Below are 24,829 nucleotides of genomic sequence, written 5' to 3'. Positions count from 1 at the left end.
GCTGCTACCAGCCTTATGACGTTGATTACATGGCTGAGTGATATTCCATTGTATATAAGGACCACAACTTCTTTATCCATTTTTCTCTTTCCTGGGTTATTTAAGGTGTAACGAAGTGGAGGTTCTTGTAAAAAGAGCAGCCCTAAACTTTGGGGTGCCTGTGTCTTTTTGATTTTTATTTTTCCCAGTTTATACGCCCGTGAGTGGAAGTGCCCTATGCTCTCTAGCTGTGTTTTTTAGATTCTTTAGGAAACACCATACACTTCTCCAGAGTGGCCGTTGGCAAATTACATCCCGCCCATCAGACTAACAAGGCTCCCTTTCCTCCCTGGCCTGTCCTGCATTTCTGGGTTTTACACTCTTTTAGAATGGCCCTTTTGACCCCTGGGAAGTGAGACTTCTTTGTAGTGCTCATTTGCATTTCTGGCTTGCTTGGTTGGCGAAAAAAGGCGTATGCGTTTTTTCCTGAATGTATTCAAGAAAAAAGGTATACGCCCTCTTTGGCCAAGGGCATCATTGTCGACGTTTTACCGCTTTTCATTTGCTTTAAAGGCGATTTGAATCTACCTCCTGAAATTTTTTTCCTGCAATTCTGCCTTGCTTTCAATTCGTCTTTGTTGCCTTCCCTCAATATATTTTTGGATGAGAGTGATCATTTATAATTCTGCATGTTTGTGAATTGCAGTGCCCTTGAGCTCCATTTTTCAACTCGCTTTTTTGTGAGCTGGCTGCAAAACCGCAGGATTCCTTTAGGCCTCATACTGGTTCCGTGGGGCAGGCTGAGCCTGTGGTTAATTCTTCTTTTTGATTTGAAATTAGAGTGATCTGTGCCTGTCCGAACATCTAGCGCTTGTCTCTCATTGTTTCTCCTCCTTCCCCTTCATCCTCTGGACAAATTCCAAAGTCTCTGCAACAGGATGTTGAAGGTGCTGACATCCTCAAGTGTGGAGAATGTTAGGAAAGAGGCTGGAGGGGTTAACCCGACAACCAGGGGATTAGGAGATGAGGTGCCTTTTCCAAAATCTTCCTGATCCAACCGTGTACCATCTTCTGGGTGTCACAGGCATGTTTTAGCTGTAGGAAAGGTCCCATATATGTAAGGAGAACACCAGGGATTTTTTCAAATCAGTGTCTCCCCGAACCCCAATCTGGGGAATTTTTAAGCTACTGGTACATGTATGTTCATTAAGGGACTGGGCTGTAGGCAGAGTCCAAACTTTAGAGGATTGAAGTCTTCATGGTCAGAAATGCTCACCATCGGCCTCCTTTAGTTTCCATTTTATCTGTAGTTGATAGATGATGTCGATATAGATATCTATTGTTTTTCAGATTATTTCCCCTTAGGGGTTATTACAAAATATTGAGTATAGTTCCCTGTTCTATACAGCAGTTCCTTGTTGATGATATATTTTATACATAGCAGTGTGTATATGTTAATCCGAAACTGTTAATTTATCCCTCCTCCCACCTTTCCCCTTTGGTAATAAAAAAATACAAGATTTTATACTTCTCAGAAATCTAGGAGCTGAAAGAGAGGTATCATTTTCAATGGAAAATCATTCAAAACAAGATTGAAACTTCAGCCAAGATTAGTAGATCCACATCCTTGGAAAGAAATCACTGCATTTCTCTAATGTTGACCTGACAAATACGACAAACCCCTCCACTGAACTTGCTTATAATAAAGTGATGGAAATATCAAATGGAAGTGTTAGAAATACCTTATTTTACACGAGCCTTATACACTGCTCTATGTTAACTACAGTTTGGCTCACACATCTGTTCATTGAAGTTACAATATTTGGCTCACACATCTGTTCATTGAAGTTACAATATTTGGCTCACACATCTGTTCATTGAAGTTACAATGTTCTCAAATTCTGTTACTGATCCTGCAGAGTCGGCCCCAACAAGGGTCCCCCTGCCCAGTGTCATTGGAGCCAACAGATCGAGACTGAGTTTGGTTCAGAAGCAAAGGAAAACTTTATATTTTGATCAGATAATGGAGAGGTGAGAGCGTGGCTCCCCCGCGGGCTGTGGGCCGGGCTGCTGTGTAAGGATCCTGTCAGCGTCAGCAGGAGGGACGGGGAGGAGCTCTCGAGGGCTGGGTTGGCTGGAGCTCAGGCTCTATGTGGCGGAGTCTGCACAGGGCCCCGAGAGCTGAGGTGTCAGCCCAGCCATTTTGCACTAGGAAATCGGGTCTGAAGTGCCAGGTGTGGGACCTCTGCCTGTGGAAACCTAGGAACAAGTGAAATTAGAAAAAGCACAAAGGAAAAAAAGGTTAGACTTTATTTTATTGCCCAGATTCTATTTTTATCTCCCAGGAATTTTTAATGGGCTTTGCCGGTGACAAACCCCTCCTCTGCCTCTTGTCCCATTCCACATTCTTGGGGCGCTGAGGGTGCAGACACCTCTTCTGTAAATGCTTCGTGCTGAGTTGGGTATCCTCATACCCGGGGGGAGGGGCAGGACTTCTCCCCAGCAGCCTCCAGGTGAGGTTGATTGTCCCCAGGCCTCCTCCCTCACTGCTCGTCTGCCTGAGCACCAGCGTTGGAAGTTTTATAGATTCTAATGACCTTTAAGGGTCCAGGAAAGAGATGCGCAGGGACGCTTGGGGGCCGGTTTTACCCTGCTCCACATTGGTTCGGCCCCCTTAGGCTGACGGTTTCTGCCAGCCTAGATGCTCTGACCAGTAGTCTGTGCTTTCTTCAGTTAGGCCACTGAATTAACGTACAAACAGCACCAGGTGTCAGAGCCCTGCCCGCTCAACTCCCAGACAGCCCAGGGCCGGTGGTGATCCATGACCATGACGGCCACTCAGTCACCGCCCTTTTGAAGTAACCAGGAGTACATCTGGTCTCATTGGCCGCCGTCACCGTGGTGTCTGTAGGCTTTTCTATGGTGGCAGCGTTATTTACGGGTCCCCTGCCAGGTTTATTAGCTCCGCTCTGGGTGCAGTAAGTCCTGCAAGCAATAGTCTGTTCTTTTGGGGCACACTCTTGTGGTTTTCTGAGAGAAGCTCCAGGTCAAGTGATGGTCACACGAGTCGTCATGGGGGCCTGGTGCCCCAGGTTGTCTCTCTGGAGGTTGGAGTTGGAGGGCCTCCTCACTCGAGGTCATTGTGCCCACGGAGCGATCCCTGCAACTTCAGGGCATGGTGGGTGGTTAGGATCACCAAGTGGCGTCCCTTACCCTTAAGAGGGAGCTGGCCTTGCGGGCTGCTCATTTCCAGGTTTTTAGATACCCCCAGTATCCTGGTCAGATGGGGTGGCTGGCCAATGCCTGGAGGGCATTCTTGCGTTGTTCCATTTCAAGTGGTCCCAGTTTTGGAACTAAAACTCCAAGGGCGATTCGCCTTCGACCAGGAATGTAAAGGTCAAAGGGTTTAGCTAAATTAGGGAAGTCCAGGGCAAGGGTCTGAATTGACTGCTCTTTCCTTTCTTGAAAGGCCGCTTCTGGATTCTATTCAAAAGGATCATCATCTTTTCCTTTCAGTGTTTCATATAGAGGCCCAGGTATTAGACTGTAGTTAGGGATCCAGATGCAGCAAACCCCGGTCTCCCCAGGAACCCCTAAGCTGTCTTCTAGTTTTAGGAAGGGTGAGGCTGCAAATGGCTTCTTCCCTTTCCTGGGATGGGCTTTCCGATCTTCTGTGAGAATGAAGCCCAGGCAGGTCACCTTAGTCTGTGATATTTGAGCCTTTTTCTTGGACACCTTCTATCTTTTATTGTCTAGGTAGTCCAGAGGCCTCCTTAGTAGGGCTGGCGATCAGAATGTCGTCTGCATATTTTTTAAAATTTATTTATTTATTATTTATGGCTGTGTTGGCTCTTCGTTTCTGTGCGAGGGCTTTTTCTAGTTGCGGCAAGCGGGGGCCACTCTTCATCGCGGTGCGCGGGCCTCTCACTATCGCAGCCTCTCTTATTGTGGAGCACAGGCTCCAGACGCGCAGGCTCAGTAATTGTGGCTCACGGGCCTAGTTGCTCCGTGGCATAGGGGATCTTCTCAGACCAGGGCTCGAACTTGTTTCCCCTGCATTGGCAGGCAGATTCTCAACCACTGCGCCACCAGGGAAGCCCAGAATGTCGTCTGCATATTGAAGGAGGGTTCACTTCTCCAGAGGTAGATCTTTTAGAGTTTTAGCTAACGTTTCCCCAAAGATGGTGTGCGAATTTTTGAACCCCTGGGGCAGGACGGCCAAGCAGTATTGTTTTTGTTGTATGTTGAGTCCTGCCACTCACAGCCAAAATTTCTTGTGACTCTGGGACTAATGGAATACAGAAGAAGGCATCATTGAAGTCTAATACAGAATACCATGTCCTGGTGGATGGTAGAATGGCCAGCAGGGTGTAGGAATTAGGAACTACTGGATGTATATCCTCTGTGGCTTCACTGACTGTCCTGTCATCCTTTACCAGGTCCCCAGCAGCCCACGGGGCTCTCATGGTCAGGCCCCTCCCAGGATATGGAGCTCACCTGTGCAGGTAGCCAGCAGCCCACGGGGCTCTCGTGGTTAGGCCCCTCCCAGGATATGGAGCTCACCTGTGCAGGTACCCAGCAGCCCATGGGGCTCTCATTGTCAGGCCCCTCCCAGGATATGGAGCTCACCTGGGCTGGTACCCAGGAGCCCACGGGGCTCTCATGGTCAGGCCCCTCCCAGGATATGGAGCTCACCTGTGCAGGTACCCAGAAGCCCACGGGGCTCTCGTGGTCAGGCCCCTCCCAGGATATGGAGCTCACCTGGGCAGGTACCCAGCAGCCCACAGGGCTCTCATGGTCAGGCCCCTCCCAGGATATGGGGCTCACCTGGGCAGATACCCAGCAGCTCACGGGGCTCTCGTGGGCAGGCCCCTCCCTGGATATGGAGCTCCCTTGGACAGGTTCCCCGGCAGAGCTGGGCACACAGGAACCGTGCACATAGCCCTCATTGCAGAGCACCCCCAGCACACCTGTCGCTCAGAGCTGACACAGAGCACCTCAGAGCAGGGCTTGAACTAACAAACAGCAGCTCCGACATGTCTGTGACCCTAGGCTTCACTCTGTGCGGCCTCCCTCCACCTGGTCTGCCAGGGGCTTCCACTGCAGCCGGGGCACCAGGCCTCTGTCTCCACCCACCAACCCTCCTCTCCCTGACTCCTGGGTTCCTCTCATTAGGAGAGGGCCTTCTTGAAGTTGTCTTCCACTCATGGACCAGATAAAATGATTAGAAAACAAGCCAGGGCTGCCACCCGTTGTCTACCCTGACTCTCGGGACCCTACACCTGTTCCTTGGATCTGGCCGGTGCAGCAAGGCCCATTATCTGCAACTCTGAGCCCCTGAGGGGCGAGGATTGGCTGACCTGGGCAGCCTGACCTGGCCGGCCAGCCCTTCCCAGGTGTGCCTGGGTTGAGGTCAATATAAACACCCCTCCAGGCAGCAAAAGCCTCTGCAGCTGTGCCTGACGCCATATTCTCTGCCCCGTCAGCAGTCTCGGGGTTGTGCTGTTGGGAGGGAGTAGGGCCCAGGGCTCTATGAGTGGCCCCGTGTGAGTGGGGCTCTGCTGGACTTTCTGCAGGAGTTGCCGGGCTGCCACCTGCTAAAGAAGACGATGTGTCACCCATACCTGCTGCTGGAATTTCTCCCCGGGCAGAGGTGAGGAAGGAAAAAAGCAGTGGGGACCGGGACAGGAGGGGTACCTCAGGCAGGGAAATGGAAAGCTTCCAGAAGAGCGCCCGGGGCCAGGACCGTCCTGGCTGGCCTGCAGGCACCAAGTCGGCCTGCGTGCTGTCGCTGGTGTGACTCCAAGCCCTTTCCTCTAGGCTTTAAAGTCTTTGCACACATTCAGGTGTTTTACCTGGGAAGGGTGGGAAAAGTTCAACAGCAGCTGGCCTGAGGCTCAGCTCACGTTTACTCAGAGACACCTCCTCACGGTCCCCCAGCTTTGCAATGAGGACGCTCCTTGCGGGGGAGCTGCTGGCTGCATGGGAGACGATTCCCCACCTCTGACCAACTTCAGAATTGTTTACCACTGGAGCAAGTGCCCTGATAGGGTTTTCCTCTGTATGACCAGTGTGTTTTTTTTTTTTTTTTGCTTCAAGGTAGGTTTTATTCCTCTTTTTGTATTTATAGATATAAGCATGGGAATAATTCATTCATAAAAATACGTCTATGGGAAGGACAGAACTTTTTTTTCTGTTTTATGTTTTTAAATATTTTTTAATTTTTAAATTTTATTTTATTCATTTTTTTTCTTTTTTTTTAACATCTTTATTGAAGTATAATTGCCTTACAATGGTGTGTTAGCTTCTGCTTTATTACAAAGTGAATCAGTTATACATATACAATATGTTCCCATTTCTCTTCCCTCTTGCATCTCCCTCCCTCCCACCCTCCCCATCCCACCCCTCCAGGTGGTCACAAAGCACTGAGCTGATCTCCCTGTGCTATGCGGCTGCTTCCCACTAGTTATCTATTTTACATTTGGTTGTGTATATATGTCCATGACACTCTCATACCCTGTCACATCTCACCCCACCCCCTCCCCATATCCTCAAGTCCATTCTCTAGTAGGTCTGTGTCTTTATTCCCGTCTTGCCACTAGGTTCTTCATGGCCTTTTTTTTTTCCCTTAGATTCCGTACATATGTGTTAGCATACTGTATTTGTTTTTCTCTTTCTGACTTACTTCACTCTGTATGACAGACTCTAACTCCATCCACCTCATTACAAATACCTCCATTTCATTTCTTTATATGGCTGAGTAATATTCCATTGTATATATATGCCACATCTTCTTTATCCATTCATCTGATGATGGACACTTAGGTTGCTTCCATGTCCTGGCTATTGTAAATAGAGCTGCAATGAACATTTTGGTACATGACTCTTTTTGACCTATGGTTTTCTCAGGGTATATGCCCAGTAGTGGGATTGCTGGGTCGTATGGTAGTTCTATTTGTAGTTTTCTAAGGAACCTCCATACTGTTCTCCATAGTGGCTGTATCAATTTACATTCCCACCAACAGTGCAAGAGTGTTCCCTTTCCTCCACACCCTCTCCAGCATTTATTGTTTCTAGATTTTTTGATGATGGCCATTCTGACCGGTGTGAGATGATATCTCATTGTAGTTTTCATTTGCATTTCTCTAATGATTAATGATGTTGAGCATTCTTTCATGTGTCTGTAGGCCATCTGTATATCTTCTTTGGACAAATGTCTATTTAGGTCTTCGGCCCATTTTTGGATTGGGTTGTTGTTTTTTCTGTTATTGAGCTGCATGAGCTGCTTGTAAATCTTGGAGATTAATCCTTTGTCAGTTGCTTCATTTGCAAATATTTTCTCCCATTCTGATGGTTGTCTTTTGGTCTTGTTTATGGTTTCCTTTGCTGTGCAAAAGCTTTTAAGTTTCATTAGGTCCCATTTGTTTATTTGTGTTCTTATTTCCATTTCTCTGGGATCTGGGTCAAAAAGAATCTTGCTGTGATGTATGTCATAGAGTGTTCTGCCTATGTTTTCCTCTAAGAGTTTGATAGTGTCTGCCCTTACACTTAGGTCTTTAATCCATTTTGAGTTTATTTTTGTGCATGGTGTCAGGGAGTGTTCTAATTTCATACATTTACATGTACCTGTCCAATTTTCCCAGCACCACTTATTGAAGAGGCTGTCTTTTCTCCACTGTATATGCTTGCCTCCTTTATCAAAAATAAGGTGCCCATATGTGTGTGGGTTTATCTCTGGGCTTTCTATCCTGTTGCATTGATCTATATTTCTGTTTTTGTGCCAGTACCAAACTGTCTTGATTACTGAAGCTTTGTAATATAGTCTGAAGTCAGGGAGCCTGATTCCCCCAGCTCCATTTTTCGTTCTCAAGATTGCTTTGGCTATTCGGGGTCTTTTGTGTTTCCATACAAATTGTGAAATTTTTTGTTCTAGTTCTGTGAAAAATGCCAGTGGTAGTTTGATAGGGATTGCATTGAATCTGTAGATTGCTTTGGGTAGTAGAGTCATTTTCACAATGTTGATTCTTCCAATCCAGGAACATGGTATATCTCTCCATCTATTTGTATCATCTTTAATTTCTTTCATCAGTGTCTTATAATTTTCTGCATACAGGTCTTTTGTCTCCTTAGGTAGGTTTATTCCTAGATATTTTATTCTTTTTGTTGCAATGGTAAATGGGAGTGTTTTCTTAATTTCACTTTCAGATTTTTCGTCATTAGTGTATAGAAATGCAAGAGATTTCTGTGCATTAATTTTGTATCCTGCTACTTTACCAAATTCATTGATTAGCTCTAGGAGTTTTCTGGTAGCATCTTTAGGATTCTCTATGTATAGTATCATGTCATCTGCAAATAGTGACAGCTTTACTTCTTCTTTTCCGATTTGGATTCCTTTTATTTCTTTGTCTTCTCTGATTGCTGTGGCTAACACTTCCAAAACTATGTTGAATAATAGTGATGAGAGTGGGCAACCTTGTCTTGTTCCTGATCTTAGTGGAAATGGTTTCAGTTTTTCACCTTTGAGGACAATGTTGGCTGTAGGTTTGTCATATATGGCCTTTATTATGTTGAGGAAAGTTCCCTCTATGCCTACTTTCTGCAGGGCTTTTATCATAAATGTGTGTTGAATTTTGTCGAAAGCTTTCTCTGCATCTATTGAGATGATCATATGGTTTTTCTCCTTCAATTTGTTAATATGATGTATCACATTGATTGATTTGCGTATATTGAAGAATCCTTGCAATCCTGGGATAAACCCCACTTGATCATGGTGTATGATCCTTTTAATGTGCTGTTGGATTCTGTTTGCTAGTATTTTGTTGAGGATTTTTGCATCTATGTTCATCAGTGATATTGGCCTGTAGTTTTCTTTCTTTGTGACATCTTTGTCTGGTTTTGGTATCAGGGTGATGGTGGCCTCGTAGAATGAGTTTGGGAGTGTTCCTCCCTCTGCAATATTTTGGAAGAGTTTGAGAAGGATAGGTGTTAGCTCTTCTCTAAATGTTTGATAGAATTCACCTGTGAAGCCATCTGGTCCTGGGCTTTTGTTTGTTGGAAGGTTTTTAATCACAGTTTCAATTTCAGTGCTTGTGATTGGTGTGTTCATATTTTCTATTTCTTCCTGGTTCAGTCTCGGCAGTTTGTGCATTTCTAAGAATCTGTCCATTTCTTCCATGTTGTCCATTTTATTGGCATAGAGTTGCTTGTAGTAACCTCTCATGATCTTTTGTATTTCTGCAGTGTCAGTGGTTACTTCTCCTTTTTCATTTCTAATTCTATTGATCTGAGTCTTCTCCCTTTTTCTCTTGATGAGTCTGGCTAATGGTTTATCAATTTTGTTTATCTTCTCAAAGAACCAGCTTTTAGTTTCATTGATTTTTGCTATTGTTTCCTTCATTTCTTTTTCATTTATTTCTGACCTGATCTTTATAATTTCTTTCCTTCTGCTGGCTTTGCGTTTTTTTTGTTCTTCTTTCTCTAATTGCTTTAGGTGCAAGGTTAGGTTGTTTATTTGAGATGTTTCCTGTTTCTTGAGGTAGGCTTGTATTGCTATAAACTTCCCTCTTAGCACTGCTTTTGCTGTGTCCCATAGGTTTTGGGTCGTCGTATCTCCATTGTCATTTGTTTCTAGGTATTTTTTGATTTCCCCTTTGATTTCTTCAGTGATCACTTCGTTATTAAGTAAGGTATTGTGTCGCCTCCATGTGTCTGTATTTTTTACAGATCTTTTCCTGTAATTGATATCTAGTCTCATAGCGTTGTGGTCAGAAAAGATACTTGATACGATTTCAATTTTCTGAAATTTACCAAGGCTTGATTTGTGACCCAAGATATGATCTATCCTGGAGAATGTTCCATGAGCACTTGAGAAAAATGTGTATTCTGTTGTTTTTGGGTGGAATGTCCTATAAATATCAATTAAGTCCATCTTGTTTAATGTATCATTTAAAGCTTGTGTTTCCTTATTTATTTTCATTTAGGATGATCTGTCCATTGGTGAGAGTGGGGTGTTAAAGTCCCCTACTATGATTGTGTTGCTGTCAATTTCCCCTTTTATGGCTGTTAGTATTTGACTTATGTATTGAGGTGCTCCTATGTTGGGTGCATAAATATTTACAATTGTTATACCTTCCTCTTGGATCGATCCCTTGATCATTATATAATGTCCTTCTTTGTCTCTTGTAATAGTCTTTATTTTAAAGTCTATTTTGTCTGATATGAGAATTGCTACTCCAGCTTTCTTTTGATTTCCATTTGCATGGAATATCTTTTTCCATCCCCTCACTTTCAGTCTATATGTGTCTCTAGGTCTGAAGTGGGTCTCTTGTAGACAGCATATATATGGGTCTTGTTTTTGTATCCATTCAGCCAGCCTGTGTCTTTTGGTGGGAGCATTTAATCCATTTACATTCAAGGTAATTATCGATATGTATGTTCCTATTCCCATTTTCTTAAATGTTTTGGGTTTGTTATTGTAGGTGTTTTCCTTCTCTTGTGTTTCTTGCCTAGAGAAGTTCCTTTAGCATTTGTTGTAAAGCTGTTTTGGTGGTGCTGAACTCTCTCAGCTTTTGCTTGTCTGTAAAGGTTTTAATTTCTCCATCGAATCTGAATGAGATCCTTGCTGGGTAGTGTAATCTTGGTTGTAGGTTTTTCTCCTTCATCACTTTAAGTATATCCTGCCACTCCTTTCTGGCTTGCAGAGTTTCTGCTGAAAGATCAGATGTTAACCTTATGGGGATTCCCTTGTGTGTTATTTGTTTTTTTCCCTTGCTGCCTTTAATATGTTTTCCTTATATTTAATTTTTGACAGTTTGATTAATATGTGTCTTGGTGTGTTTCTCCTTGGGTTTATCCTGTATGGGACTCTCTGTGCTTCCAGGACTTGATTAACTATTTCCTTTCCCATATTAGGGAAGTTTTCAACTATAGTCTCTTCAAATATCTTCTCAGTCCCTTTCTTTTTCTCTTCTTCTTCTGGGACCCCTATAATTCGAATGTTGGTGCATTTAATGTTGTCCCAGAGGTCTCTGAGACTGTCCTCAGTTCTTTTCATTCTTTTTTCTTTATCCTGCTCTGCAGTAGTTATTTCCACCATTTTATCTTCCAGGTCACTTATCCTTTCTTCTGCCTCAGTTATTCTGCTATTGATCCCATCTAGAGTATTTTTAATTTCATTTATTTTGGTTTTCATCATTGCTTGGTTCCTCTTTAGTTCTTCTACGTCCTTGTTAAATGTTTCTTGCATTTTGTCTATTCTATTTCCAAGATTTTGGATCATCCTTACTATCATTATTCTGAATTCTTTTTCAGGTAGACTCCCTATTTCCTCTTCATTTGTTAAGTCTGGTATGTTCTGACTCTGCTCCTTCATCTGCTGTGTGTTTTTCTGTCGTCTCATTTTGCTTATCTTACTGTGTTTGGGGTCTCCTTTTCACAGGCTGCAGGTTCGTAGTTCCTGTTGTTTTTGGTATCTGTCCCCAGTGGCTAAGGTTGGTTCAGTGGGTTGTGTAGGCTTCCTGGTGGAGGGAACTAGTGCCTGAGCTCTGGTGGATGAGTTTGGATCTTGTCTTTCTGGTGGGCACTTCCACGTCTGGTGGTGTATTTTGGGGTGTCTGTGGCCTTATTATGATTTTAGGCAGCCTCTCTGCTAATGGATGGGGCTGTGTTCCTGTCTTGCTAGTTGTTTGGCATAGGGTGTCCAGCACTGTAGCTTGCTGGTCGTTGAGTGAAGCTGGGTCTTGATGTTGAGATGGAGATCTCTGAGAGATTTTTGCCGTTTGGTATTACATGGAGCTGGGAGGTCTCTTGTGGACCAGTGTCCTGAAGTTGGCTCTCCCACCTCAGAGGCACGGCCCTGATGCCTGGCTGGAGCACCAAGAGACTTTCGTCCACACGGCTCAGAGTAAAAGGGAGAAAAAATGAAAGAAAGAAAGAAAGAAAGAAAGAAAGAAAGAAAGAAAGAAAGAAAGAAAGAAAGAAAGAGGCTATAATATAGTGAAGTAAAATAAAGCTATTGTAAAGCAAAGCTATATAGACAAAATCGCACCCAGAAGCATATACATATACACTCACAAATAAAAGGAAAACTGGAAGAATTAATATATCCTGCTCCCAAAGTCCACCTCCTGAATTTGGGATGATTCGTTGTCTATTCAGGTATTCAACAGATGCAGGCACATCAAGTTGTTTGTGGAGTTTTAATCCGCTGCTTCTAAGGCTGCTGGGAGAGATTTCCCCTTATCTTCTCTGTTCGCACAGCTCCTGGGGTTCAGCTTTGGATTTGGACCCGCCTCTGCATGTAGGTCGCCTGAGGGCGTCTATTCCCCACCCAGACAGGACAGGCTTAAAGGAGCAGCTGCTTCGGGTGCTCTGGCTCACTCAGGCCGCGGGGAGGGAGGTGTACAGAGGAGGCGGGGTGAGCCTGCGGCAGCCGAGGCCGGCGTGACGTTGCACCAGCCTGAGGCGGGCAGTCCGTTCTCCCAGGGAACTTGTCCCCGGATGACGGGACCCTGGCAGTGGCGGGCTGCACAGGCTCCCGGGAGGGGCGATGTGGAGAGTGACCTGTGCTCACACACAGGCTTTTTGGAGGCGGCAGCAGCAGCCCCAGCGTCTCACGCCCGTCTCTGGGGTCCGTGCTGATCGCCGCGGCTCGCGCCTTTCTCTGGAGTTCGTTTAGGCGGCACTCTGAATCCCCTCTCCTTGCGCTCAGCGAAACAAAGAGGCAAGAAAAAGTCTCTTGCCTCTTCGGCAGCTGCAGACCTTTTCCCAGTCTCCCTCCCAGCCAGCTGTGGTGCGCTAACCCCTTCAGGCTGTGTTCACGCCACCAGCCCCAGTCCTCTCCCTGCGATCCGACCGAAGCCCGAGCCTCAGCTCCCAGCCCCGCCCCCCAAGCAGACAAGCCTCTCGGGCTGGTGAGTGCTGCTCGGCGACGAGCCTCTGTGCGGGAGTCACTCCATTTTTTCCTCTGCGCCCCTGTTGCTGTGGGGTCTGCGCTGATCGCCGCGGCTCGTGCCCTTCTCTGGAGTTCATTTAGGCGGCGCTCTGAATCCCCTCTCCTTGCGTGCTGTGAAACAAAGAGGCAAGAAAAAGTCTCTTGCCTCTTCGGCAGCTGCAGACTTTTTCCCGGACTCCATCTTGGCTAGCTGTGGTGCACTAACCTCTTCAGGCTGTGTTCACGCCGCCAGCCTCAGTCCTCTCCCTGAAATCCAACTGAAGCCCGAGCCTCAGCTCCCAGCCCCGCCCGCCCCGGCGGTTGAGCAGACAAGCCACTCGGGCTGGAGAGTGCTGGTCGGCACCGCTCCTCCGTGCGGGAACCTCTCCGTTTTTCCCTCCGCACCCCTGTGGCTGCGCTCTCCTCCGTGGCTCCGAAGCTTCCCCCCTCTGCCACCCGCAGTCTATGCCCGCGAAGGGGCTTCCTAGTGCGTGGAAATCTTTCCTCCTTCACGGCTCCCTCCCACTGGTGCAGGTGCCGTCCCTATTCTTTTGTCTCTGTTATTTCTTTTTTCTTTTGCCCTACCCAAGTACGGGGGGAGTTTCTTGCCTTTTTGGATGTCGGACGTTTTCTGCCAGCGTTCAGTGGGTGTTCTGTAGGAGCAGTTCCACGTGTAGATGTATTTCTACTGTATCTGTGGGAAGGAAGGTGATCTCCGCGTCTTACACTTCCGCCATCTTCCCGAGGCCCCCAGCATTTTCTTCTTTGAGAAAACTAAATATTTCATTAGGATGAAATGCTAGCCAAAAAGAAAAAAAGTGTAAAAATATAGATTTCCTTCTTGTTTCCTTAACCTTTGGAAACTTCTATTCATTTTTTTTATACAGCAGGTTCTTATTGGTTATCTATTTTATACATATAAATGTATATATGTCAATCCCAGGCTCGCAATTCATCCCACCACCACCACCCTGCCACTTTCCCCCCTTGGTGACCATACATTTGTTCTCTACATCTGTGTCTCTATTTCTGCCTTGCAAACCGGTTCATCTGTACCATTTTTCTAGGTTCCACATGTATGCGTTAATATACGATATTTGTTTTTCTTTTTCTGACTTACTTCACTCTGTATGACAGTCTCTAGATCTATCCACATCTCTACAAATGACCCAATTTCATTCCTTTTTATGGATGAGTAATATTCCATTTTATATATGTACCACATATTTTCCATTTGTCTATCTATGGGCATTTAGGTTGCTTCTATGACCTGGCTATTGTAAATAGTGCTGCAATGAACATTGTGGTGAATGTGTCTTTTTGAATTACGGTTTTCTCTGGGTATATGCCCAGTAGTGGGATTGCTGGGTCATATGGTAATTCTATTTTTAGTTTTTTAAGGACCCTCCATACTGTTCTCCATAGTGACTGTATCAATTTACATTCCCACAAATAGGGTAAGAGGGTTCCCTTTTCTCCACACCCTCTCCAGCATTTGTTGTTTGTAGATTTTCTGATGATGCCCATTCTAACTTGTGTGAGGTGATACCTCATTGTAGTTTTGGTTTATATTTCTCTAATAATTAGTGATGTTGAGCAGCTTTTCATGTGCTTCTTGGCCATCTGTATGTCTTCTTGGGACAAATGTCTATTTACGTAATCTGCCCATTTTTGGATTGGGTTGTTTGTTTTTTACTGTTGAGCTGCATGAGCTGTTTATATATATTGGAGATTAATCCTTTGTCCATTGATTTGTTTGCAAATATTTTCTCCCATTCTGAGCGTTGTCTTTTCGTCGTCTTTGTAGTTTCCTTTGCTTTCCAAAAGCTTTTAGGTTTCATTTGCTCCCATTTGTTTATTTTTGTTTTTTATTCCATTACTCTAGGAGGTGGATCAAAAAAGATCTTGCTGTGATTTAGGTCAAAGAGTATTCTTCCTATGTTTTCCTCTAAGAGTTTTATAGTGTCCGGTCTAACATTTCGGTCTCTAATCCATTTTGAGTTTATTTTTTGTGTATGGTTTTAGGGAGTGTTCTAATTTCATACTTTTACGTGTAGTTGTCCATTTTTCCCAGCACCACTTATTGAAGAGACTGTCTTTTCTCCACTGTATACCCTTGCCTCCTTTGTCATAGATTAGTGGACCATAGGTGTGTAGGTTTGTCTCTGGGCTTTCTTTTTTTTTTTCTTTTACATCTTTATTAGAGTATAATTGCTTTACAATTGTGTGTTAGTTTCTGCTGTATGAAAAAGTGAATCAGCTATACGTATACATATAACACCATATCCCCTCCCTCTTGCACTTCCCTCTCACTCCCTTATCCCACCCCTTTAGGTGGGCACAAAGCACCGAGCTGATCTCCCTGTGCTATGTGGCTGCTTCCCAGTAGCTATCAATTTTACATTTGGTAGTGTATATATGTCCATGCCACTCTCTCACTTTGTCCCAGCTTACCCTTCCCCCTCCCCGTGTCCTCAAGTCCTTTCTCTACGTCTGTGTCCTTAATCCTTTCCTGCCCCTAGGGTCTTCATAAACTTTTTTCTTTTAGATTCCATATATATGTGTTAGCATACGGTATTTGTTTTTCTCTTTCTGACTTACTTCACTCTGTAGGACAGACTCTAGATCCATCCACCTCACTACAAATAACTCAATTTCGTTTCTTTTTATGGCTGAATAATGTTCCATTGTATATATGTGCCACATCTTCTTTATCCAGTTATGTGTTGATGGACACTTAGGTTGCTTCCATGTCCTGGCTATTGTAAATAGAGCTACAATGAACATTGTGATACATGACTCTTTTTGAATTATGGTTTTCTCAGGGTAAATGTCCAGTAGTGGGATTGCTGGGTTGTACGGTTGTTCTATTTTTAGTTTTTAAGGAACCCCCATACCGTTCTCCCTAGTAGCTATATCAATTTACATTCCCACCAACAGTGCAAGAGGGTTCCCTTTTTTCCAATAAATGCCTCTCCAGCATTTATTGTTTGTAGATTTTTTGATGATGGCCATTCTGACTGGTGTGAGGTGATATCTCACTGTAGTTTTGATTTGCATTTCTCTAATGATTAGTGATGTTCAGCATCCTTTCATGTGTTTGTTAGCAAACTGTATATCTTCTTTGTAGAAATTTCTATTTAGGTCTTCTGCCCATTTTTGGATTGGGTTTTTGGTTTTGTGATATTGAGCTACATGAGCTGCTTTTTGGAGATTAATCCTTTGCCATTTGCTTCATTTGCAAATATTTTCTCCCATTCTGATGGTTGTCTTTTCATCTTGCTTATGTTTTCCTTTGCTGTACAAAAGATTTTAAGTTTCATTAGGTACCATTTTTTTAATTTTTGTTTTTATTTCCATTTCCCTAGGAGGTGGGTCAAAAAGGATCTTGCTGTGATTTATGTCATAGACTGTTCTGCTTATGTTTTCCTCTAAGAGTTTTATAGTGGCTGGTCTTACATTTAGGTCTCTAATCCATTTTGAGTTTATTTTTGTGTATGGTGTTAGGGAGAGTTCTAATTTCATTCTTTTACATGTAGCTGTCCAGTTTTCCCAGCACCACTTACTAAAGACACTGTCTTTTCTCCATTGTATACCCTTGCCTCCTTTGTCATAGATTAGTTAACCATAGGTACGTGGGTTTATCTCTGTGCTTTCTATCCTGTTCTATTGATCTATATTTCTGTTTTTGTGTCAGTACCATATCATCTTGATTACTGTAGCTTTGTAATATAGTCTGAAGTCTGGAAGTCTGATTACTCCAGCTCTTTTTTTTTCCCCTCAAGGCTGCTTTGGCTATCCGGGGACTTTTGTGTCTCCCTACAAATTTTAAGGGTTTTTTTTCTAGTTCTGTAGAAAATGCCAAAGGTATTTTGATAGGGATTGCATTGAATCTGTAGATTGCTTTGGGTAGTATAGTCATTTTCACAATACTGATTCTTCTAATCCAAGAACATGGTATATGTCTCCCTCTGTTTATATCATCTTTGATTTCTTTCATCAGTGTCTTATAGTTTTCTGAGTACAGGTCTTTTACTTCCTTAGGTAGGTTTATTCCTAGGTAGCTTATTCTTTTGTTGCAGTGGTAATGGGATTGTTTCCTTAATTTCTCTTTCTGTTCTTTCATTGTTAGTGTATAGGAATGCAAGCAATTTCTGTGCATTAATTTTGTATCCTGCAACTTTACCAAATTCTTTGATTAGCTCAAGTGGTTTTCTGGTGGCATCTTTAGGATTCTCTACCTATGATATGATGTCATCTGCAAACAGTGACAATTTTACTTCTTCTTTTCCTTTTTGTATTCCTTTTATTTCTTTTTCTTCTCTGATTGCCATGGCTAGGACTTCCAAAACTATGTTGAATAGTAGTGGTGAGAGTGGACATCCTCGTCTTGTTCCTGATCTTAGAGGAAACGCTTTCAGGTTTTCACCATTGAGAATGCTGTTTGCTGTGGGTTTGTCATATATGGCCTTTATAAGGTTGAGGTAGTTTCCCTCTATGCCCACACTCTGCAGAGTTTTTATCATAAATGGATGTTGAATTTTCTCAAAATCTTTTCCTGCATCTATTGAGATGATCATATGGTTTTATTCTACAATTTGTTAATATGGTGTATCACATTGATTTGTGTATATTGAAGAATCCTTGCATCCCTGGGATAAACCCCACTTGATCATGGTGTATGATCCTTCTAACGTGTTGTTCGATTCTGTTTGCTAGTATTTTGTTGAGGATTTTTACATCTATATTCATCAGTGATATTGGTCTATAATTTACTTTCCTTGTAGTATCTTTGTCTGGTTTTGGTATCAGGGTGATGGTGGTCTCATAGAATGAGTTTGGGAGTGTTCCTTCCCCTGCAATTGTTTTGAAGAATTTGAGAAGGTTGGGTGCTAGCTCTTCTCTAAATATTTGATAGAATTCACCTGTGATGCCATCTGGTTCTGGACTTTTGTTTGTTGGAAGATTTTTAATCACAGTTTCAATTTCATTGCTTGTGATAGGTTTGTTCATATTCTCTATTTCTTCCTGATTCAGTCTTGGAAAGTTATCCCTTTCTAAGAATTTGTCCATTTCTTCCAGGTTGTCCATTTTATTGGCATAGAGTTGCTTGTAGTAATCTCTTAGGATGCTTTGTATTCCTGTGGTGTCTGTTGTAACTTCTCCTTTTTCACTTCTAATTTTGTTGATTTGAGTCCTCTCCCTCTTTTTCTTGGGTCTGGCTAAAGGCTTATCATTTTTGTTTATCTTCTCAAAGAACCAGCTTTTAGTTTTATTGATCTTTGCTTTCATTTTCTTTGTTTCTATTCCATTTATTTCTGCTCTGATCTTTATGATTCCTTTCCTTCTACTAACTTTGGGTTTTGTTCTTCTTTCTCTAGTTCCTCTAGCTGTAAGGTTAGATTGTTTATTTGAGATTTTTCTTGTTTCTTGAGGTAGGCTTGTATTGCTATAAACTTCCCTCTTGAACTGCTTTTGCCACATCCCATAGGTTTTGGATCATCGTGTTTTTGTTGTCATTTGTCTCTAGGTAGTTTTTGATTTCCTGTTTTATTTCTTCAGTGATCTCTTGGTTATTTAGTAATGTATTGTTTAGCCTCCATGTTTTTTGTTTTTTACGGATTTTTCCCTGTAATTGATTTCTAATCTCATAGCATTGTGGTAGGAACAGCTGTTTGATATGATTTCAGTTTTCTTTAATTTACTGAGGCTTTTTTGTGACCCAAGATGTGATCTATCCTGGAGAATATTCCGTGTGCAGTTGAGAAGAACGTGTAATCTGCTCTTTTTGGATGGAATGTCCTATAAATATCAGTTAACTCTATCTGGTCTATTGTGTCATTTAAAGCTTGTGTTTCCTTATTAATTTTCTTTCTGGATGATCTCCACTGGTGTAAGTGAGCTGTTAAAGTCCCCCACTATTATTGTGTTACTGTCGATTTCCTCTTTTATAGCTGTTAGCAGTTGCCTTATATATTGAGGTGCTCCTATGTGGGGTACATATATATTTATAATTGTTATATCTTCTTCTTGGATTGATCCCTTGACCGTTATGTAGTATCTTTCCTTGTCTCTTGTAACATTCTTTATTTTAAAGTCTATTTTATCTGATATGAGTATTGCTACTCCAGCTTTCTTTTGATTTTCATTTGCATAGAATATATTTTTCCATCACCTCACTTTCAGTCTGTATGTGTCCCTAGGTCTGAAATGGGTCTCTTGTAGACAGCATATATATAGGTCTTGTTTTTGTATCCATTCACAGATGCTGTGTCTTTTGGTTGGAACATTTAGTCCATTCATGTTTAAGGTAATTATTGATATGTATATTACTATTTTCTTAATTGTTACGGGTTTGGCTTGTTGGGTCCTTTTCTTCTCTTGTGTTTCCCACTTAGAGAATTTCCTTTAGCATTTGGTGTAGAGCTGGTTTCATGGTGCTGAATTCTCTTAGCTTTTGCTTGTCTGTAGGACTTTTGATTTCTCCGTGAAATCTGAAAGAGATCCTTGCTGGGTGGAGTACTCTTGGTTGTCGGTTCTTCCCTTTCATCACTTTAAATTTATCATGCCACTCCCTTCTGGCTTGTAGATTTTCTGCTGAGAAATCAGCTGTTATGGGAGTTCCCTTTTATGTTATTTATCATTTTTCCCTTGTTGCTTTCAATAATTTTTCTTTGTCTTTAATTTTTGTCAATTTGGTTACTATGTGTCTTGGCATTTTTCTCCTTTGATTTATCCTGCCTGGGACTCTGCGCTTCCTGGACTTGGGTGGCTATTTCTTTTCCCATGCTAGGGAAGTTTTTGACTATAATCTCTTCAAATATATTCTTGCGACCTTTCTCTCTCTCTTCTCCTTCTGGGACCCCTATATTGTGAATGTTGTTGCATTTAATGTTGTCCCAGAGGACTCTTAGGGTGTCTTCATTTATTTTCATTCTTTTTCTTTATTCTGTTCCATGGCAGTGATTTCCACCTTTCTGTCTTCCAGGACACTTATCCGTTCTTCTGCCACAGTTATTCTGCTACTGATTCCTTCTAGTGTATTTTTCATTTCAGTTATTATATTATTCACCTCTGTTTGTTTGTTCTTTAATTCTTCTAGGTGTTTGTTCCTTAATTCTTCTAGGTCTTTGTTAAGCATTTCTTGCATCTTCTCGATCTTTGCCTCCATTCTTTTTTTTTTAATTTTTTTTTACGTTTCTTTTAAAACATCTTTATTGAAGTATAATTGCTTCACAATGGTGTGTTAGTTTCTGCTTTATAACAAAGTGAATCAGCTACACATATAAACACGTTCCCATATCTCCTCCCTCCTGCATCTCCCTCCCTCCCACCCTCCCCATCCCACCCCCCCCAGGCGGTCACAAAGCACCGAGGTGATCTCCCTGTGCTATGCGGCTGCTTCCCACTAGCCATCTATTTAACATTTGGTAGTGTATATATGTCCATGACACTCTGTCACCCTGTCACATCTCACCCCTCCCCCTCCGCATATCCTCAAGTCCATTCTTTAGTAGGTCTATGTCTTTATTCCCATCTTGCCACTAGGTTCTTCATGACCTTTTTTTTTCCTTATATTACATATATATGTGTTAGTATACTGTATTTGTTTTTCTCTTTCTGACTTACTTCACTCTGTATGACAGACTCTAACTCCATCCACTTCATTACAAATACCTCCATTTCATTTCTTTTTATGGCTGAGTAATATTCCATTGTATATATGTGCCACATCTTCTTTATCCATTCATCCGATGATGGACACTTAGGTTGCTTCCATGTCCTGGCTATTGTAAATAGAGCTGCAATGAACATTTTGGTACATGACTCTTTTTGAATTATGGTTTCCTCAGGGTATATGCCCAGTAGTGGGATTGCTGGGTGGTATGGTAGTTCTATTTTTAGTTTTTTAAGGAACCTCCATACTGTTCTCCATAGTGGCTGTATCAATTTACATTCCCACCAACAGTGCAAGAGTGTTCCCTTTTCTCCACACCCTCTCCAGCATTTATTGTTTCTAGATTTTTTGATGATGGCCATTCTGACCGGTGTGAGATGATACCTCATTGTAGTTTTGATTTGCATTTCTCTAATGATTAATGATGTTGAGCATTCTTTCATGTGTCTGTTGGCCATCTGTATATCTTCTTTGGAGAAATGTCTATTTAGGTCTTCTGCCCATTTTTGGATTGGGTTGTTTGTTTTTTTGTTATTGAGCTGCATGAGTTGCTTGTAAATCTTGGAGATTAATCCTTTGTCATTTGCTTCATTTGCAAATATTTTCTCCCATTATGAGGGTTGTCTTTTGTTCTTGTTTATGGTTTCCTTTGCTGTGCAATAGCTTTTAAGTTTCATTAGGTCCCATTTGTTTATTTGTGTTTTTATTTCCATTTCTCTAGGAGCTGGGTCAAAAAGGATCTTGCTGTGATGTATGTCATAGAGTGTCCTGCCTATGTTTTCCTCTAAGAGTTTGATAGTGTCTGGCTTTACACTTAGGTCTTTAATCCATTTTGAGTTTATTTTTGTGTATGGTGTCAGGGAGTGCTCTCATTTCATACTTTTACATGTACCTGTCCAATTTTCCCAGCACCACTTATTGAAGAGGCTGTCTTTTCTCCACTGTATATGCTTGTCTCCTTTATCAAAGATAAGGTGACCATATGTGCGTGGGTTTATCTCTGGGCTTTCTATCCTGTTCCATTGATCTATATTTCTGTTTTTGTGCCAGTACCAAACTGTCTTGATTACTGTAGCTTTGTAATATAGTCTGAAGTCAGGGAGCCTGATTCCTCCAGCTCCATTTTTCATTCTCAAGATTGCTTTGGCTATTCGGGGTCTTTTGTGTCTCCATACAAATTGTGAAATTTTTTGTTCTAGTTCTGTGAAAAATGCCAGTGGTAATTTGATAGGGATTGCATTGAATCTGTAGATTGCTTTGGGTAGTAGAGTCATTTTCACAATGTTGATTCTTTCAATCCAAGAACATGGTATCTCTCTCCATCTATTTGTATCATCTTTAATTTCTTTCATCAGTGTCCTATAATTTTCTGCATACAGGTCTTTGGTCTCCTTAGGTAGGTTTATTCCTAGATATTTTATTCTTTTTGTTTTTGCCTCCATTCTTTTGCCAAGGTCTAGGATCATCTTCACTACCTTTATTCTGATTCTTTTTCTGGAAGGTTCCCTATCTCCACCTCATTTCGTTTTTTTTCTGGGGTTTTATCTTGTTCCTTGATCTGGTATAAACTCCTCTGCCTTTTCATTTTTTCTATCTTTCTGTGAATGTGGTTTTCCTTCCACAGGCTTCTGAATTGTAGTTCTTCTTCCTTCTGCTGTCTGCTCTCCAGTGGATGAGTCTGTCTTAGAGGCTTGTGCAAGCTTCCTGATGGGAGGGACTGGTGGTGGGTAGAGCTGGGTGTTGCTTTGGTGGGCAGAGCTTTAATCCGCTTGTCTGCGGATTAAATAAAACTTTAATAAAAAGTTTAATCCGCTTGTCTGCTGATCCATGGGGCTGGGTTCCCTCCCTGTTGGTTGTTTGGCCTGAGGCAACCCAGCACTGGAGCCTACCTTGCTCTTGGTGGGGCTAATGGCGGACTCTGGGAGGGCTCACAGCAAGGAGTATTTCCGAGAACTTCTGCTACCAGTGTCGTTGTCCTCACGGTGAGCCACAGCCACAGCCACCACCTGCCTCTGCAGGAGACCCTCTAAAACTGTCAGTTAGTTCTGGTCATTCTCCTACGGGGACACTTCTCCTTCCCCTGGGCCCTGATGTGCACACTACTTTGTGTGTGCCCTCCAAGAGTGGAGTATCTGAGTGGAGTTGAGACTCTGAGACTCTGCGTGGAGTCGCACAGACTCTGGGTCCTGTGAAGCTTCGATGTTGTGTGGTTCTAGAAATCCTATAGGAGACGGTCCACAGCAGGTGAAGCTAATGCTCTCAGTAGAGGTGATGAAGCCAAAGATCTGCAGTTCCAACTAGAGGTGCCGATGTACATACAGGACAAAATCATCTCGTGTGAATGTAGTTCAGGCATGTTTAAGATGAATGGAGCCATGTTAATGCCTACCATATTCTATCTTGAGCCTCTCCTCAGGGACCCCCTCCTCAGTTCCTGAGGCTCCTGTAAGTCATGTAAAGGGGACTGGAGAGTGGGCTGTGTCCAATCTGAGCCCTGAGTTACCCTGTGTGTATCTTAGGATACTTTGTATTTCTGTGGTGTCTGTTGTAACATCATCTCTTTCATTTCAGATTTATTTGGGCCCTTTCTTTTTAAAAAAGACATACTATTGTTGTCTTTTATTCTTTACAGAAATGTAATAAGTGTTTGATCTACTATCCTCACTCTATGTATACTTTTTGCAGTGAGATTTTTACTTTACTTTGTTTTCTTGCTACTATCAATAATTAGTGAGACTTCTTTTAAGCTATCTTCAACATTGCTTATAAAGCTGCTTTATTAGTGATGACAGAGCCTTAATGGAAGTCATGTTCTGGTTGTAAAGTAGAATGCAATGTGCCAGCAAAAAGCCCCTTAAGTTTATGTCTCATTACTTCTTGTTCTTTTTTTAATTTAATTTTTATTTTTTATCAGAACAAATTTGATTAAAATATTTTGTTTCTTCTAGGTGTGCAAGATGTGGTTCTTTTAAACATATACATATATCTATTCTTCTTTGGATCATTTTCCCATGTAGGTTATGACACAATGTTGAGTAATCTTCTCTTGGTATTACGTAGGTCTTTGGTGATTACATGTTTCACATATGTTTCTATATCTATGTTAACCCCAATATCCTAATGTATCCAATCCTCACACCTTTCCATTTGGTGAAACATAAGTTTCTTTAATGAATCTGTGATTGCATTTCTCTGTGGAAATATCTTCATTGGTATCAATTTTTAGCTAAGACCTATAAGTGATATTATAGGATATGTGTCTTTTGTTTTCTGACTTAGTACAATTTGCCTGATTACCTCAAGAATCCTATATGGTGCTGCAAATGGCATTGTTTCATTTTTTTCCCTGGCTATTATTCCATCTGTACATGAACCAGTTCTTCTTTGGCCACGCAACTCTTGATGGACTTTTTGGTTGCATCCATGTCTTGGCTACTGTAATACTGCTGCAATGCACATTTGCTTGCCTGTGTCTTTCCAGATCTATCTTCCTATGTTATAGGCCAAAGAGTGGGCTTGCTGTATCATATGGTAGCTCAGTGTGAACGTTTTAAAGGCACCACCATTCAGTTCTCATTAGTGTCTGTTTCCAGGTTACGTCCAACTTAAAGTGGAGGGTATGCATTTCTCCAAAACACCTTCAGTATTTATTGTTTGTAGTTTTATTGCTGATGGTTATTCTGACAGGTACGAGCTGAGACCTCTTTGTGGTTGAACTTGCATGTGTCCCATAATCTGTTGAAATTGAGCTTTAAAGCATGTCCTTTTTATTTATCAAACTGTGATTACAGCTTAGTTCTTCAAAGTGTTTACTTAAAGTATGTGTCATATTTTGAAATTTTTTGGCCATTACCTCCCTCAAGACATTTTGAGGGCAGGTTTCATTTACAGCCCTGCAGTACTTGTTCATATGAAGTGACCATTAGCACAGGCTTTAAAGCTGCTATTGAAGGTAACGGCCAGAAGGCGGCAGCCTTTCTATGTTCCACACTCTGGTAACTAGGGAAACACACCTTCCGGCCACTGGTGACCCTCGGTTATAAATTAGAGTGCAATGTGCAGGAATGAAGCCACAAATGCTGATGTCTCTTTACTTTTGTTTTGTTTCTTAGATTTAATTTATATTTATTATTGGAGTAATATTCCATTGTGTACGTGGACCACTTCGTCTTGGTGCATTCCTCGGTTGATGGACATTTTTGTTGCTTCCAAGTGTTGGCTATGGTAAATAGTGCTGGAGT

The sequence above is a fragment of the Balaenoptera physalus genome (genome assembly GCF_965194825.1).
Source record: "Balaenoptera physalus genome assembly, chromosome: 8".
NCBI lineage: Eukaryota > Metazoa > Chordata > Mammalia > Artiodactyla > Balaenopteridae > Balaenoptera > Balaenoptera physalus.
Note: the sequence above shows the minus strand (reverse complement) of the source record.